This window comes from Rutidosis leptorrhynchoides, chromosome 10, assembly GCF_046630445.1.
Source record: "Rutidosis leptorrhynchoides isolate AG116_Rl617_1_P2 chromosome 10, CSIRO_AGI_Rlap_v1, whole genome shotgun sequence".
Taxonomy (NCBI): domain Eukaryota; kingdom Viridiplantae; phylum Streptophyta; class Magnoliopsida; order Asterales; family Asteraceae; genus Rutidosis; species Rutidosis leptorrhynchoides.
In genome coordinates, this window is record NC_092342.1 from 71,839,868 (window position 1) to 71,856,053 (window position 16,186).

The following is a 16,186-nucleotide window of genomic DNA, read 5'->3' on the forward strand; positions in this document are numbered from 1 at the left end:
TGACGAGCATTTTATAATTATGACCGATGGACTATTATGGACAAAAACCAGATAGGTATCAAATAAACCAGGACAAAGGACAATTAACCCGGGTAACAATTAATTAAAATCAAAACGTCAAACATCATGATTACGAAACTTTAAATAAGCATAATACTTTCATTTCATATTTCATCGTACCTTTATTTACTGTCATTTTAATTACTGCAATTTACTTTATCGCAATTTAAATTCTGTCATTTATATTATCGTCATTTATCTTTACACTTTATTTAAAATCGACAAACCGGTCATTAAACGGTAAAAACCCCTTTTTATAATAATAATAATATTATTTATATATATATATATTTATATAGTTTTGAAAATATAGCGTTAAACTTGGCTAGTTCCCTGTAGACGAACCGGACTTACTAAAAACTACACTACTTTACGATTAGGTACACTGCCTATAGTGTTGTAGCAAGGTTTAGGTATATCCACTCTATAAATAAATAAATAACTTGTCTAAAATTGTATCGTATTTTATAGTATTTCACAGTAAAATTATAACTATTTCGTATACACCTCCCAACAAATCAAGTATTTTTGGCGCCGCTGCCGGGGAACCCGAAAGCGAAACGCTATAAAAAAATTTAGTTTTTAAGTTATTTTTGTAAAAATATTTTTCATATAAATATTGAAATATAAAAATATAAAATAAAAAAAAGTATATATATCTATTTAAGTGTTTAGATAAAAAGAAAATATATTTTTATAAAAGTATACAAGTATTTTTCTTTAGTTTTTAAAAAAATTTAAGTTTACTTTAATAAATTTTACTTGTATTAATTTGTAAAGATTAAAAAGTAAAAAAAAAGTAAAACGTAAATATATATATATATATATATATATATATATATATATATATATATATATATATATATATATATATATATATATATATATATATATATATATAAATAAGTATTCGGGCCTGGTACTGTAGCAGCCCAAGACCTGACCTGGTATCCGAAGCCATGCGATCGCATAGCCCAGCCACATAAAACTTATGCGATCGCATGAGGCTGTCTAACAGGTCTGATCCCAGCAATTATTACGCAGTAGGGTTTTATTATTAATTATTATTATTAATTAACCCTAATTAGGTTTTATTTAATTAATTAGATTTTAAATTTATTTTTAATTTATATTTAGTAATATTAAGTTTTAATATTATTATTAATTATATAAATTAATAAATTAATACTCTTATAAAATAAATATAAAAATAATATTTTTATAAAAAAAAGTAATTTTATCACTTTTTATATCTTTTTATATTTCGTATCTTTTTAATCGTTTATTCGTAAATTGTATATTTATCGTTCGTAATTAGTTTAAACTATAGTTTTTGCCGTAGTTATTTTTATTTCTAGATTTTTAGGCCTTGCCGTAAAATCCCTTAAGTGCTTTTTCTTTAGACTAACATTTAGGTGCTTTAGAATTTTGCGATGCCGTTTTAAGTTTTAGTGCCTTTTTAAGTTATTACCGTTTTGGATTTAGAATACCTTTTAAGCTTTAATACCTTTAGACGCAATTGTTAATATTTAGTATTTAGTACCTTTTAAGTTTTGACGCTAATTTCTTTTTATTTTTTTTTCAACCTTTATTTTTCGACCTTTTATTTTCGACGCGTTCTTTTTCTTTCTTATTTCTCGACGCTCTAGTTTTTAGGACATAGATTTTTATTTCAAAACTTCAACGAAAAATTATTTTAAGCAGTTAAATTGATAGACATCCAAAATTTTCTGGTTCGTAGTAATAGTTGGATTTGTTAGTGGCGAGTTGTGGGCTTCCGATTTAAAGGGTCCTGGCTACCTGCTGCATCTATTGGCTATTCGAAACGTGGGCAAAATCAGAAAAGTCTATTAATTTGATAACTTATATAATTTTTATCTTTTATAACTAATAGGATATTCAGTAAATGCACCGAGCAAAACGTTCACCACCTTTCATACGTTCACCACCTGTAACTCGATCAAGACATCTACCCAATATTGTCGCCGTTGATTTTTCTTTAGAATCGTCATCTAGTCGACCAAGTACTCCAATTCAAATTTCCGATAATCCATTTTTTGAACCCGACCTCACAATTGAGAATTGGAAGAATATTCAAGGACAATTCAGAGATCCTGAACCACTAATCATTCCTCCTGAACCACAAACCGTTAAATCAGAATCCTCTAGTGATTCGTATTCAACAATTTCAATTATGGAAGTAACGGAACCTCTAAGTATGGAAGACCGAATGAGAGTCACAAGCACAGGCCAAGGTCACGCCATTATTAAGCCAGACATTAATGTGCCAGATTATGAAATCAAGGGACAATCCTACACATGGTAACTAATCAATGCCAATATAGTGGTACGCCAAAAGAAGATCCAAACGAACATCTTCGAACCTTTAATAAGATCTGTACTCTATTCAAAATCAGAGAAGTTGAGGATGAACAGATATATCTCATGTTATTTCCCTGGACTTTAAAGGGAGAAGCCAAAGATTGGTTAGAATCGTTACCTGAAGGGGCGATTGATACATGGGATGTTTTAGTTGAAAATTTTCTTAAACAATTCTTTCCGGCATCTAAAGCCGTGAGACTTCAAGGAGAAATTGTTACGTTCACGCAAAAGCCAAATGAAACATTATATGAGGCATGGACAAGATTTGGAAAGTTGTTGAGAGGATGTCCGCAACATGGTTTAGACACTTATCAAATAGTACAAATATTTTACCATGGTGTCGACGTTGCTACATGAAAAGACATCAACATAACAGCCGGTGGTTCCATTATGAAGAAAACTGCAACTGAAGCTTACAAAATTATTGATAACACTGCCTCCCACTCACATGAGTGGCACCAAGAAAAAGATATCTTTCATTCATCTAAAGTGGCTAGAGCCGATTCCAGCCATGACTTTGATTCCATTTCTGCAAAAATAGATGCTTTCGAGAGACGAATGGAAAAGATGAATAAAGATATTCACGCAATACGAATCAGTTGTGAGCAATGCGGTGGATCACATTTAACGAAAGATTGTCTCATTGAGCAAACGATGGAACAACGTGAGAATGTTTCCTACATGAACCAAAGGCTGGGAAATAATTATCAAAATAATTATCAACCTCCAAGGCCAAACTTCAATCGAAATCAAAACATTCTTTACAATCTAAATGTGTAACACCCCGTCAAAATCGACATTAACGCAGATGTTAACTCTGGTCCCAGTGCATGGCTTGACTTCTAAGTACATCAAAGTTCTACAGCGGAAGCATAATATATAAGTACCTGAGACAAAACATGCTTAAAAGTGTCAACCAAAAGGTTGGTGAGTTCATAGGTTTATCATAAACAATGATTTTGATAATAATGATAGATCACAAGATTTAGTTTAAATTGATTGATATAGAAATATCAATCTAAAAGTGTTGCTGCAGTTTGTAATATCGCTACTAAATAATTTACCCTATGACACCTTGTACTGTCAGTGTCGTGGAATCATTATTATGTAACCAAAGACCAACGGTCGAATGGTTACAGAAGTTACTCTCAATAGGCCTATTCACAATAATTAAGTTTGCATTTAAACGTAGCAATTAACGATATTACGGTAGGGATTTAGCATGAATCAAAGCATGACAGCATAGTTAACAATTTAGTACTTGTGTCTAAGCGTAAAACAGTTATAAAGCAAGCATGTGTCTCACCCCAAAAGTTATAAAACAGTTATGAAACAGTAAAAAGTGGGGCTATGAAGTTCACCTTAAATAGCAGTTGAAGATAATCCACAAAGAAAAGAAATGACGGAAGTAAGTAACGGAGATCTCAACCTAGAGATATAACGTTTAGTCAGTTATGTTCTAACAGACAAAAAGTATGTTTATTAATATAAGGATTATATTAATAGTGACAATTTATAGTAAGAGTTTCTACTTTTGAAAAGTTTCCATTTAAAGCAGGTTTATAGTTTTAGAAAGTTTGGGTTATAATCCTCCACATTAAGACGTTGTACAACTTCGTCCAAACTTCATTGCTATTAAGTAAGTCGGGATGACCAGATGTAACTGGGGATCAGAAACTTTCATTTGGACTATAAGTCTACAACCTTTCGTTTAATCCAAAACCTTATTCCCATTATGGCAACCTAGACATCATCCACTTTACGGTAAATAGCGGTGAGTTCGTATAAGTGATACGTTATCTTTTGATCATAACCTTCACCCATTATGTGCGTATAGAAATACGACATGTTTATGTATTAATAATATGATATTAATAAGTTTATTGTTATCGTATTAATAATTCGATTATCTTTATTATTTACTTAAATGTATATAAGTTTAGGTTTATTATTATATATATTATTGTATTTTATGAATTAATAAAGTATATGTATGTATAATAGGGAAAGGAATTAATTAGTTATTATAAGTATTATTTTGATGTTTTATAATAATAGTAACAATATATTATTAATGTATTTATATGTATTTAATTAGTTTAGCCGAATTATATACATATACGATTTAATTTATTGATTAATTCCATTAGTCCCCTAAAAATTTTGTTCATAATTTTTATAACTCTAGTTAGGCATATGAATTAGTAGAAACATTTACAAAAATAATTTTTCCAAGTTTTTATATTTATTTCCATTTTTCTTTGCATATGTTCTCGGTTTAGATTAAATCAAAATTAATTAGGTAATAAATATCAAATCGATCTAAATAAATAATTTTATATTTTTTACAGGTTCTATATTCTGTAAAAATGTTATAAAAATTATTAAATCAAATTTTATATCAAAATATTATTTATTTAATGTTTTCTAATTATTTAACCATTCTAATCGGCCTATAATTAAATAAATAGGAAAAACAATTTAAAATTAATTTTTATATTTTTTACAGTATCTAGTGATACTACTAATCATATAAAATTTTTATAAAAATAGATTTAATACACGTTTGTATTTATTTTGTATTTTCTTTATTATTTCTCTCGGTTTAGAATAATGCAAAAGTAAATTCTATTTAAATAATAATCGACCCATTTATTTAATTTTTATAATTTTTGCTTATTTATAAAAGTATAATAATCTCAAAAAAAAAATTATAATTATATTTATTACTGTTTATATTTTATTACGAATTTTTCATTGTTTTTGTGTTTAATTAATAAGTAATTCGTAATTAAATATAAATAATATTTCAAAAATTCTAAAAATCATTTTCACTTGTTCCTTAACAGTTCCAACTAATTTTTGTACAATCCTTACTAATCTTAATATTTTATATCTATTATATATATATATATATATATATATATATATATATATATATATATATAGCAGTTTTGATTAAAATATAGAATATATATATATATATATATATATATATATATATATATATATATATATATATATATATATATATATATTTATAAAATAGTAAATAAATTTTGATTTCAATTCTAATATTCTTTTTATGTTAATTTCAAGTTATGAAAATATTTTTTCCAGTTTTTAAGTACATATGCTAATTTTTATTGATTTATAGTATATATATATACTAACCGAAACAAAAATAAAAATAAATATATAGCACGACATATAAATTAATATTTCGACTTTAATAACTTATATGTGATTAATAGAATCTGTAAAAATTATTTTTACTAATTTTAATGATTTATAACTATTTAATCTGATTTATATATTATTTTATGTAAACCGAAAGAAAAAAAATAAAATAAAAAGAAGGAAAAGAAAGTACCTCAAATTTCTTCAAAATTTGGAGAGAAAGATTTAGGGGTTGTATGAAAATATATGAGTTTTAGGTTGGTATTTATAGGTAAAAATGGTTGGTGAAAAGAAAAAAAATATAATAAAATAAAGGTGCCAATTTTGACAAATAAATAAAAACGTGTTAAAAATGTTTTTAATAAGTTTTTGTTTTTGAAAATATTTAGTCAAGATTCATGGGCTCATTATTTAATTTATAAAAAAAAATCTTATTTCTTTTTTTTTATAAGCTAAAAATATAAATAATGATTAAAATAACTTATCACTTAATTAATAATTATGTTACATATAGTTTTATATATAATACACATTAATATTAATATTAACTAAAGTTATTTTATATAATTAGTATAAACTTTAGTTAACAAAACGTGTCGACAAAAAAATAAATATTTAATCAACATCGAATTTAATCGTATATTAAGTATGGATAACAACCCTAGGGGCAAATTACTCAATTCAGGTATGAAAATGTGAGGGTTGTTATAAAATGGGCCAAATAATAACTCGTACAACCAACAAGGTCTGAATAACCAACCAACTCAAAACAGCACTTTCAATCAACAAAGACGTAGCTTGTATAAACCACCACAACAAACCGAAGAGAAAAGGTCAAATCTAGAAGAAATGATGGCAAAACTAATGGAATCTCAAACACAATTTATAACATCTCAAACCCAAACAAATGAGAGGTTTGATCGATCACTAAGAACTCAACAAGCTTCCATTTTGAATCTAGAAAAACACGTAGGTACTCTTGCTAGCATGATGAGTGAGAGGGAACAAGGAAAGCTACCGAGTAATACTGAAGTAAATTCTTGGAATGAGAATGTTAATATGGTTTCAACGAATTTTGAAAAACCAGCACAAGAAGATGGGAAGGTTTTAGATGTGAGTAACAATGAAGAAGTTATAACACCACCACCACCACCCGAGTATGTAAAATCAGTGGTGGCACCATACAGACCACCCATCTCGTTTCCAAGAAAATGAGTTGAGTATGAGCAAGTAATAGGTAATAAAGTTTGTGATACCTCTGGAAAGAAGAAGAAGAAGAATAATAAAGTACAAGAAACAAAAACCGTAAAGATAAACCCGGTGAAGATAGTTCCACCAAAACCTCCACCCAGGGTGGGTGATCCGGGTGAATTTATTGTTCCTTGTCTACTTAGTGATTGTGTCATGTATGATGCACTAGCAGATTTAGGTGCGAGTGTGAGTGTTATGCCTCTTTCATTATATAAGAGATTAGGAGTAGGTGAGTTAAGTCCAACAGAGATGAGTGTTTGACTCTTTGATCAAACCATTAGGCACCCAGTTGGAATTGCTGACAACCTACCCGTTCAAGTAGGTAATTTAACCTTTCTAGTCAAATTTATTGTCATTGACATAGAAGAGGACTCAAACATTCCTCTAATTTTAGGTCGACCATTCTTAGCATCCACCGGGGCATTATTTGATGTAAGAGAGGGTAGAATGACACTTAGTGATGGTTACAAATCAGTCACCTTTGTGATTCGAAAGGCTAAATCTCCACCAACTAAAACCGTTGAACCAACAAAAACGATTGGTAAGAACCATGTTATTTTACGAACTCCAACGGTAGTGCTTAGCAATAATAAAACACCTAAGTGTGGGGAAGATGAAGTAACACCTAATGATGATCTGATAACAAAGAACTCCGTTGTTGATTCAAAATTAAATGACTCCGTTATTAACAGTTCAATGAAGAAACTTATTAAACGGATTCGCGATGCTAGAACCAAGGGGAACTTTAAGTTATGTAACCGGTTAGTATCCAATCTATCGCCTAAAGAAAAGGCAAAACTAGTTGAATTTGTAGATATTACACAGGAATCCGACCAATGGCTTAAAGCAAAAGTCACAGATATGCAAGTTGATTATGGTCCAAGAGATTGACGATGAAGTAAATCACAATTTTGACACCACAGCTACCTAAGTGTGGGGAGATTCAAATGTTCTAAAAAGAAATTAGTGTCTAGAGTTAGTTGTTCTGTTCTCGTGTAGTTCCAAGAATGAAATCCGATTGGTCTTTTCTGCTAGCAGACACTAAAGAACTAGTTTTCTCCCCCATTCTGAATTTTTGTTTTGTAGGTTTTGTATGAAATTAATATGCATTTTTTAAATTTAAGTTTTGTGTGAAGTTAAAAAACAAAAATTACTTTATTTCATTAAGTTTAAGAAAATGATTTCTAAAATTCGTCGTAAGTTAAAGACTAGGTCATGGAACCGAAATTGCTTTACCCGAGGGCGGGGCGAAAAATTTTGTTATCATTATTTTTAATTTTATTGATCTAAAGTATACCAAAAAAAGTAAAAAATCCAAAAATCTTTGCTTTTAAAACAATCGCTTTAAAAAAGACAAATTTTAAATTTTGTCGAAGGATGGACTAGGTAAACATACCGGAACTACCTAAAGTAAAAGGAAACAAAATTTTAAAAAAAAAATTATTCATTTAAATTATTTTAATAAATAAAGGTTTTATAAATATATATATATATATATATATATATATATATATATATATATATATATATATATATATATATATATATATATATATATATTATATATATATGTTTGTAGTTTATCTTATGTACAAAACAGGGTAAAACAGCGCACTTTCAAAGACTGGCATTAAAGTTCAGCAAAAGTTACTAATTTTGACGACAAGACGCAAAATATCAAATGTGATATAAAATAATATGTTTGCAAACTCGGTATTTTTAATCACTTTTCTACACTAATCACCCTCATGAATTTATAATTATAGTCTGATTTCATGCAAATGAGGGCATTGCATGATCTCAAGTGCGGGAAAGGGTTGTAAATTCTCTCGGGTTTACACTTAGTTTAATTGCCAAATTTTGTGAAAAGTTGAAAAAATTTTAACTAAATGAATTCAAAATCATGTTTATACATATTTATGAACGATAAAACTAGGTGTTAATGCCGAAATTATTATTACCTTGGAAAGAACATAAATGGAGAAACAACTCAAAACGTTAGAATTCATTTAAAATGGAATAGAGGAGAATAAAAAGGCAAAGAAAAAAAATAAATAAAAGCTAAGTGTGGGAAGAATTTACCAAGTTATTTAAAACACATATCACATATGTTTGTATAAGATTATTAAAGGTACTTTTGTTTTGGACGATTTTAATTAGTTTTACCCGATTTACTGTAATATATTTGAAAGAAAGATGGATCTACATGATGAATCAATTCTATCATTAAAAGGAAGTAAAGTCTTCCGAAAAAGATACGCGCTTCTTGATTTAGGTCAGGAAGTTGTCGTCCAGACCAGCTGTAGGTTGACGAAAAATCTAGAAAAGTCATCTCTAAAATCAGCAGGAAATCCACGGACCTCAGCATCAAATAGGGTCGCCAAGTGGTCAGACTTATCCTAACCATGAGAGGATCTGTCTCGTAAAATGGAGAGGGCGCCGTGCAAATTAGCTGGATAAGACTAATGAATCAGACCCCCAGAAAAGGGTAATCTCCTTAAAAGATTAAAAATCAGCTTTTAAGCCTGATATTACTCAATTCTTGAGATTGACTTTAAAAGATTGAGAATTACAAACTCATGGAATTCAATGATATCTAAACTCGAGCTTGAACGAGAATATATTTTGATCAAATTAAAACTGATTTGTTTTTCAGAAAACCTATTTTCAATGCGTTCATTACCATTGAACGTAAAATCCTAGGAATTCATCAGAATTCATTAGGTCACCTGAACCCAATCGGGTGTCAACCGTAAGAACAGTGGTTGCATAGCATGGTCGAAGACAGGACCTTGTGCCAGACCGAAAAACTATATGGTGATCTTTGCTATTGCTCCTACAAAGGATAGTAATTGCATCCGACACGTTTTAGACCATGAACATCTGCATGTCATTAGACATTGCCTTAACAGTTGCTTGTTCAACGCTTTCCTTTACAACCGGACGGTAGTTTACCGAAAGATAATATACGGAACAAGTATACTGGACGTGTTGCTTTCCTAATACAAGGTTAGCAAGTGGGTGACACAAAACCGCAAGTTTTGAGCTAAATTTTCAAATCTAAAACCCACGCAACCCACAAAAATATTTTGCAAACACCGGTGAAGGGTTATTCCGGAAAAATTATCTAGGGTAAAAGCTAGAATGAACTTTTAAAAGATCAAATGTTTTCATAAAGATCCAATTTCCTTAAAGGATCTAAATTTTCATAGTCATGTGGGACTGTAAACCACATTGTTACTATCATTGTTTATACCGCCGTATCAAAATCACTGATGTATAAAGTGTGAGAATAAAAAAAAAGTGATTCGAGTGAAGTGTGATTTTATTTCAAGGTATGTATTGCTTGAGGACAAGCAACGTTCAAGTGTGGGGATATTTGATAGTGCTCTAAATGAACATATATTTAGTATCAATATCCTTCCAATATGTAAAACTTTTAGTTGCAATTGTTCTATTTTTATGTAATATTCGTTTAAATAAATAAGTGCGAAGACAAAAGAAGAAAACGACGATTTGAAGACGCAAATGACCAAAAAGCTCAAATGTACAAGATATAATTCAAGTGGTTCAATTTATTTATGAGAAACGTCCAAAACTGATAAGAGTACAAGCCGCAAAACGCAAAGTACAAGATATTAAATAGTACGCAAGGACGTTCGAAAATCCGGAACCGGGACATGAACTAACTTTCAACGCGCGACGCAACGGAGCTAAAATGACAAGTCAACTATGCACATGAATATAATATAATATATAAATAATTCTTAAAATTATATATATATATATATATATATATATATATATATATATATATATATATATATATTATATAATAAAACGTCGGCAAAACTAGAAAACAAAAGTAGGTGGCCTGATCCAGCTGGCCATACGATCGCATGGCCAGGAAGACCATTTTTCATGCGATCGCATGAAGCCAGAAACCTGGCCAGGTCCTATAAATTCAGCATTTTTCGACGAGTAAAAGACACCTTTTTCTTTTCCTTTCTATGTAACGTAAATATATATATATATATATATATATATATATATATATATATATATATATATATATATATATATATATATATATATATATATATATATATATATATATATATATATATATATATAATATAATTTTAATTTTAAGTTAATAATACTAAGGTTATTTTAAGAATGTTTTACAGGTTTTAAGTCCAAATTCTGTCCGTGCAACGCTACGCGTTTAATCACCACTGTAAGCTATGTTCTTCCTTTTTAAATTAATGTCTCGTAACTAAGTTATTATTATGCTTATTTGATCCAAAGTAATCATGATGTTAGACTAAATATTAAGACGGGGTTATTAGATTTTGTACCATAATTAAGGTTTGGACAAAAGACCGACACTTGTGGACATTGGACTATTGACTATTAATAGATAGGGGGTATTGTCTAATCGAATGACAACTCATTGGTACCTGTCGAACCTATATTCAAATTAGTTAATCTAATAATTATTAAAATGATTATGTATGTTCTATTTAGTGATGTTTATACGACATCTTTTACGATCATTTAATTAATTATTCAGATTGGGTAATTGATTATTCATTCTGATCAAGTGGGTAAATTATATTCATATCTCATTAAAACAGGGGTGGATTACATACAAGGATAATTGGTGTAATTGTTAACAAAGTATTAAAACCTTGAATTACGTGCAGTCGATAACCTGGTGTAATTATTAACAAAGTATTAAAACCATGTTACAGTTCGAATCCCTAATTAGTTGGAATATTTGACTTCGGGAATAAGGTTAATTTGACGAGCATTTTACAATTATGACCGATGAACTATTATGGACAAAAACCGGATAGGTATCAAATAAACCAGGACAAAGGACAATTAACCCAGGTAACAATTAATTAAAATCAAAACGTCAAACATCATGATTACGGAAGTTTAAATAAGCATAATACTTTCATTTCATATTTCATCGTACCTTTATTTACTGTCATTTTAATTACTGCAATTTACTTTATTGCAATTTAAATTCTGTCATTTATATTATCGTCATTTATCTTTACGCTTTATTTAAAATCGACAAACCGGTCATTAAACGGTAAAAACCCCCTTTTTATAATAATAATAATATTATATATATATATATATATATATATATATATATATATATATATATATATATATATATATATATATATATATATATATAGTTTTAAAAATATAGCGTTAAACTTGGCTAGTTCCCTGTGGACGAACCGGACTTACTAAAAACTTCACTACTTTACGATTAGGTACACTGCCTATAGTGTTGTAGCAAGGTTTAGGTATATCCACTCTATAAATAAATAAATAACTTGTGTAAAATTGTATCGTATTTTATAGTATTTCGCAATAAAATTATAACTATTTCGTATACACCTCCCAACACATCAGACTCTATCGTTACTTTGTTGCTTAATATATTTTATTTACTTTAATTATTTCTGTTCATCTTCTGCTATGAACTAAACGTTCATAGTGGTTACGTGGACGATAACTGAACTTCATCTGAGAATCAGATGAAGCCGCCGGCCTCACCGACCAAGCCGCCGGCTAGGTAGAGAAGGAAGTCGCCGGCTTCGTGTGCTTCATCCGTATAGTTCCTGGTTCTTTTCCAGATCTGTATGGTAGAGTTTCTGTAATAATGTTTAAACTGTTTTGAATCTGTTTTGCTTTAATAAACTTGTTTACCATGCTTAATGATTAAATAACAAGATTTTAGGGTTGATTAGTACTTAATCCGATGATCTATTATTCGATTCATGCTACTTGTTTAGATCTAGTCTATCAAACTTGTTAAATTGAATTGCATGCAACTAGGTAAACAACATAATAGTGATAAACTTATTTGATTTGAATTACGCTCATATAATAGAGTTTGATATTGTTAGGCTTAATCGAAGAACCTTTGTTTGGATTTGTTTAATTAATGATTGCATGAGAACTTAGTAGCAATTGACTTTCAGCTAGTAACTTGAGTTGATCTACTTGGTATTTAATAGCTTATATAATTTGTCAGTCTATTTGCATATTGGTCCTCATCACAAGATTGATATGTATCATGTAATTGAATTAAATATGAAGAATTAAGATGTTAGTCATGCACATCACGTGTCTAGCATATGCTTTAAGTCCTACTTGTTGAATGATATGCAACACCTAGCTTAACATATTAAGGGCTAATAGTTGGTCTATGATTATTATTCTGCTTTGTGTTAATATAAGTTATGAAACTTGCCTAATATGATTTCCGTATGAGTTAGTCGTTCATGTAATTGCTTTTATTTTTATCTGTTTATTTTAAATCTTCAATTTCTTGTTTTATTTTATTGTTTTATTTATCTTTAAAAATCTCTTTCCTAAGAGATAAGAATCTATCCTTTAAAATACATAAAAATCTATCTTTAATTCTTTAGTAAGAATTAAACTAATTAATAATAAACAACTTATAACGCATCTACGCTCTCTTGGGACGATAACCTAAAATACTACATCTGATCGGGTTTTGTTGCTCGTTAGGGTATTAAAAGTGATTTAAAAGGTTTTATAAATTTAAAAGTTTGAGAAGCAAATTAAGTACTACACACTTTTGCAAATCAGCAAGGTACAGTGATTCTTCATGTATCTCCTAACTTGGGGAGAATTCCATGTTGTAGAACTAACGAACACTCCTCACTTAAGGGTAAGCTAATTATCTCTCTTAATCGTTCTTTATTCGAAAGTAATCTTTGAAAAATTTAGCGCAGTTTGGCATTTCGACTAACACATCTACTAAACGTATATTCAAGTGGAGGTTTTTAATTATATACCAATATCTAGCAAATTGAGTCTCCTGCCTTTCCTTCCTTAGTCTACCCGGGAAAGGTATTCGAGCTCTCGGAATAATCTCTAGGGTGACAGGGTTAGGCTGATTAAGCGTTATGGGTTCTATTTCGGAAAGGTTTTGAGTAGGGCGTTCCCAAAACGCGTCATGCTAGGAAAGGTCTCTACACCCTTATAAGACATGCTTCGTTCCCCTATCCAATCGATATGGGACGGATGTTACAATCCGCACCCCTAATGGAACAAGTGTCCCCACTGTGCACATTGGTCTGGGGCCTAGCTCTGCTACCAACTATAACAGCCGAGCCCAGGGGATTCCTGGGTGCAATAGTACAACCACCCCGTAACATGATATTTTCTGCTTTGCTCGCAGGCGCACACCTTTTTCTTGGCGACCACACACGAGGAACACTTTCCCAGGAGGTCACCCATCCTGGTAGTGCCCTCGTCCGAACACGCTTCACTGCAGAGTCTCATGGAATTTGCTGCGTTTGTGGTCCCAAAATGCGTCATGCTAGGAAAGGTCTCCACACCCTTATAAGGCATGCTTCGTTCCCCTCTCCAACCGATGTGAGATAGATGTTACGCATACACATGTTCGATACTTTGAACAAGGTCTGGAATTACCTCATTAAGTGAGTTAAATATATGACACAATGAATTCAAGGAAAGATGCTTACTTATTTTGTAAAGGCCTTGTCAATGTCTAAGTGTGTGGTTCAAGTAAATTTGAACATAACAAGAAAACCAAGCATACATGTATATGTTTAAAAAGCTTTTGTAGGTGTTCCAATTTGGAAAAGAAACAAGCAAGCGACTATAGTTGAATTCGATCGACACTTAAACGGCTGAATTCGAATTCAAACGGCTATATTTTATGAACACCCAACACGATCAACAAGACAGATAAGACAATCATTGATCATGTGTATTCTATCAAGCATCTCTATCCATTATAAAAGAAAGACTTGTTCGAAGCTTGAAGAATTGTACCTCTCCAATCATGAACTGAAATATCAATGATTCACCTTGCCTTAATTCAAATATTTAAGAAGGTAATAATCGAGGGTGAGAGAATCTAGTATATGTAGAATTATTAGTAACTCAAGAGCGTATTTATCTTTTGTTATTTTATATTGTAAAGTAATGTGATCAAAGGATTAGTATAATTCTCATTGTAGAATTTGTTATATTGTAATTAGAATATCGTCGTACTTGGTGATCCTTTGACCAGATTTACGGTGGAAAATTGGTGCTTATCCAATGTGAAGACAAGTGTGATCTAAGTAGTCTTTGAGGTGATTAAAAATAGTATTGGTGTGGCTTATTAAAGATCACTTGTTGTGAATGGATATCCACCATAGTTTGGAGAATATCTTAGTGAAGCTAACTCTCAACAAAGTGAGTCGAGGAGTGGATTAAGGAGGATTAGTTAATGTCCACCTCAACCACTATATATTCTTGTTTATGTGTTCTTTACATTCGCTTAACATTAACATGTGATAAACACAATCGCTTTTGAGTTAAAACTTACATATAAATTTTAAAAAAAATTAAAATCAAAAAAGTTTTAACAATTAATTATGAAGTATTCAACCTTCCCTTCTAGTTCTACACTCTGGATGTTTCGACTTCGGAGGTGGGTTCGTCTTGGTGTTCTTGGGTCCCAGCTAAGCTGATAAATAATGAAAACTCCTCAAATTCTCGATGGACTAGGACAGGTTTATTGACATATTAAGGCAATATAATCATCCTCCTGGCAAAGAAAAATAATGAGGCCGGTTTCGACAGGGTACACTTTCTTTGTCCGGGGTTGATGTTCGGGTACAGTTTCTTTGTCCGGGGTTGATGTTCGGGTTGTTGTTAGTTACTTAACGCTTTTGGTTAGGCCTTTACAATTCATGATGTTAGCATAATCTGACTCTTGATATTTTACTGCTATTTTTCAACCTTGTTTGAAGATTTGGTTGATTTTCATGTGTTAAGTTATGTTGGGTGATTGTTTAGTTTGTTAGCTTGTGTAATTGATTGTTTTAATTTAGTCTCTTTTTTATAATTTGTCTTAATGTGGTCTACTATGTTTAGTTATTTTATATTGGATTGTCTTGCTGATTTTATCTCGGTTGACAGTCAGTTTGTAAAGTTACTGGTAATTTTGATTGGTTCAGTGTAATGGTTGTTTCGTCGGTGTAGTCTTTAAGTTTTATATAATTGTCTCTTATTTTATTTATTTAAATTCATATTTTTTGAAGAAAAAAAAATCGGCTAGTCTAGATTCAAGTGTCCATACTTATTTATTATTTTTTGACTACAAAGCGATAGCGGAGAAGCTCGAACCTAGAAAGCGTGTAAAACAAAACTTTTACTATCTATTACCGAACCTCAAACTATGCAAAGAATAAATATCGCGTAACGAGCAAACTAGCACCGATACAAAACCTAA